We start from the raw sequence: 3,440 nt of genomic DNA on the forward strand, positions 1-3,440 counted from the left end.
TTGTAGATGCTGAAAATGAGTTCCTAACTGAGAAATTAAAGAGGAGGCACACTAAGAGTACAATAACCACAGTATAGGAATGAAATGAGAACCTAAGGAAAATTTCATATTGCATTTCCTGAAAGTGAGCTTCTGTCAGAAAGATGATCATGACTGCATTAACAAGCCCCCTAGTTATTCCCAGCAACTTGACTTTCAACATAATGACAACTTTGCAGTATTAAAGCTTTATTTGTTTTGAGTAGAATTCTTCCCTGATTTTTCTCTCCACTGACTCTGATGCAATTAATTCCCCTGACAATGCTGCTTATAAAACCAGATAAGTCAAGTTAAAGCAGTTAATAATAAATATATATGGACCACACTTTTTTCCACCTGCCTGCAATATCCTGTGCATATCTTTATGTAGAAACAATCATGTGATAAGAGGCTGGAATTCTTGGTTTTACAAACATATACATTAATGAACTTAGGAAGAAAATTGCTGCAAGTCAGAACTTTATGTAGCTTTCAGAAATGAGAACTGGATCTAGGTCGAAACCAAATTTATTTATTTATTTAAATAAATACCACAGACTTCAGGGAAATTGAGGTCTACACTGTGCAGCTTTGGTTCTTTAAACAGGAAAGATTATTCTGTATTTTCACTGGCATCTAATTCACATTACAATACAGGTTTGAACAAACAAATAATGTGATCGCTTATAAAACATTTTTCCTAACTGCTAATGAGTCTATGGTGAAACAAAATAACAGGCTAGGATGTTGGGATCTTTCCTTCTGCTCAACCCTCAAGCAAACATCCCCTGGAAATTCATGTTATGTATCTGCAGATTATAGAACAAGATGTGAGATATTGAATAAGGCTTCTCTATCCCTGGAGTTAATTGAGTCTTTGCCCTTTGATTCTGCAGGCGGCACTTCAACTATACAGGTCCCAGTGCTGACTCATGGGCATCTTCCAGTGTCACAATCCCGATTTGGTAATATTGCCTGAAAGAGTTCAAATCAGAATGAAAGTTCCCATTGCAAAGTTTTTTGTCAAAAACATAATGTGAATATGCTGCTTTGGAAAGACCTGGATTGATGCTGTACACTACAAACAGCTGAACTGGTAACTGCCTGACTGTGAAGGCACCAAAACTACTTCTTTTTCCAAACCAGTCATCTCTCATTTGATCTGGGGCATACACTGGGAGTTAGGTACTATTAAAATACAAATAGTATTAATGATAATACCATTAATACTATCATATACTTGCACGGGTATCTCTAAGAAACATGATACATAGCATGTAGTTGTGCCCATACAATAATAAATGTTTCAGGCTTGTTGTGTCATCTCTATTAAGCTATCATACATACAGCTGCACATACAAAACTCCACCGCAGCTGGAGCTGAAAGATGGTATTCAGAAACAGAGCACGCGTTGCCCAATTTTGTTCATCAGCATTTCAGTGGCATACTGCCTACGAGCTGAAGTCATGGGCAAAATCCTATCTACCCAATGGAGCTTACAACCCAAGTAGCACTTTACAGACTGCATGAATTACTCGTATGAATTAGACAAGCTGGATCTGCTCACCAACCTTAGGTAAGACTCATGTTCACTCTCCATCCTAAAACTGTAGGCACAAAACTGAGTGTTTATTGCAACTGTCATTACCTACCTGTAGTTCTTTCCCCATGTGAAACAACCGTCCTGTCTCACCCACCTATCAGTAGAGGCACGGAAAAAGAACTGGCAACAGACAGCGCGCCAGCCACTGCTCCCAACTCTTGCATGTAAATGTTGACTTCAGTGGAGATGCAACAAGCAAAAGATGTTTCGGTTCCTAATGAAGTTAGGCAGAAGGCAAAACAAGGACTTCAGTTGTGCTGCAAATCTGTTAGCAGTCAAGACACTCCTGAGGATAAAGAAGGATGCTGGCTTTGTCCTATTCTCAGTTATTCCATCACTTCCTCAAGTTAACCATGTCATATCTACATCACCTCCAGTCTCATTCACCAGAAGTATAAATCCCCCTTTGGCTGTCCCTTCCAGCCAGAAGCAAGCTTAGGATAACACTGTCCAATAGAACAAATTTTAGTACTACCAAGTTAGCTCCATGTTCAGCTCACTTCAACTCATTCTATGCCCTTGTGCCTATGTTTCTTGTCTTCATTCTAGATGTTTCACTCTTAGAGCCTCATGCAGACTCTCTGGTGCCTTGCCAAGGAGACAAGACACTTCAGGTAGTTTCCTGCCATTCAGCGAGTGGGAGGAAGGCATATAAAATTTGTTAACAGCAGGCCAAAATTTCTTTGAAAACCATTCTATCCTTTTAGAAACTCTACTGCACTGGTGGTACATCTTTAAACCATATTGTCCTTTTGCAGTAGTCAATCCCCAAACTCCTCAACAGACACGACTCTGACCAACCATCTGTTCAAAAAATATCCTGAACATCAAACAGAGCCCACAGAAGTTGGTATTCCAATACTAAACTTGCTGTTCCTATCTTTTCTATTGAGAAATTACCTCCTAATATGCTCTGAGAACTACTAATCAAGACCTACTAAAACCTTTTACAGATACAATATGCCAGGTAAGTGCCAGTCCTCTCTGTAAGTAACATACTACAATGGAAAGGTATGAGAACAGCAGGAGTGAAACATAGTCAAAAAGTATTATCAGATACCAGGCATGAGAGTTATTGTACCTGAATTAATAACATTGCAGTTAAAGAAGGCTGTTCTTGCTACGTGGAGAAATGCAGAAGTCCTGACCAGAGCTGCTTTTCCCTCACTGCCATGCTTTCCCTTCAGGCTCCAGCTACAATGCGTGCTGCCCTTAGCTATTATCTAACAGAAATGCACAATATTTACTTTCTGAAAACAGTTGCTCCTGACCCTTGATGGCAATTCTTCATTGTGCAAACATTTGAAAAATGCTTTGCATCATCCAGCTCTGGCTGGAGGCACTCCCAACAACAGCAGCTGGGTGTGTGCAGCTACAGTGACTGCAGTGAAAAGAACTTCAGCAATGCTGTTTCTCAACAAGTCCTTTATTTTTTGTTTGATGTTGCAGTCACTGCCAAGAAGCAAATCTCTGGTAGATTCAGGGGATGAGGTATGTGGGAGCGCATTTCTCCCCTGGCCCCTGGCCCTGTTGAAATTTATAATCTCAGTGCATGCCTTCATGATGTGGCTAAAATAATTTCTCTGAAGAAGTAAAGAACAAATAAGGCGTGGAGATGACTCGCTAGCTCAAGTAGATCTCTCTGTACAAAATGCCCTCACCATTCTCATTGGCTCTGGCTGCCAGAAAAATACTGAACATCCACAGGGGGACAAATCAATAAGCACGAAAAGCAGCGTTTCTGTACTCCAACTTTGTGTTAATACTTCTCTCTGATAATCCTGAGTGGACAGTCAGGGCCTGAGGATCTATGGAGTC

At 40.3% G+C, this 3,440-nt stretch overlaps 1 long non-coding RNA gene across 1 annotated transcript; it reads right to left on the reverse strand.

The window, feature by feature from the left end:
* Positions 1 to 555: 555 nt before the first annotated feature.
* Positions 556 to 2,814, reverse strand: LOC129213197 (uncharacterized). Its single transcript, XR_008579385.1, has 3 exons — positions 2,704 to 2,814; positions 1,672 to 1,836; positions 556 to 993 (listed from the first exon to the last, which is right to left on the reverse strand). It is a non-coding gene; the product is annotated as an uncharacterized LOC129213197 (long non-coding RNA).
* Positions 2,815 to 3,440: the final 626 nt, after the last annotated feature.

The sequence above is a fragment of the Grus americana genome, chromosome 15 (assembly GCF_028858705.1).
Source record: "Grus americana isolate bGruAme1 chromosome 15, bGruAme1.mat, whole genome shotgun sequence".
NCBI lineage: Eukaryota > Metazoa > Chordata > Aves > Gruiformes > Gruidae > Grus > Grus americana.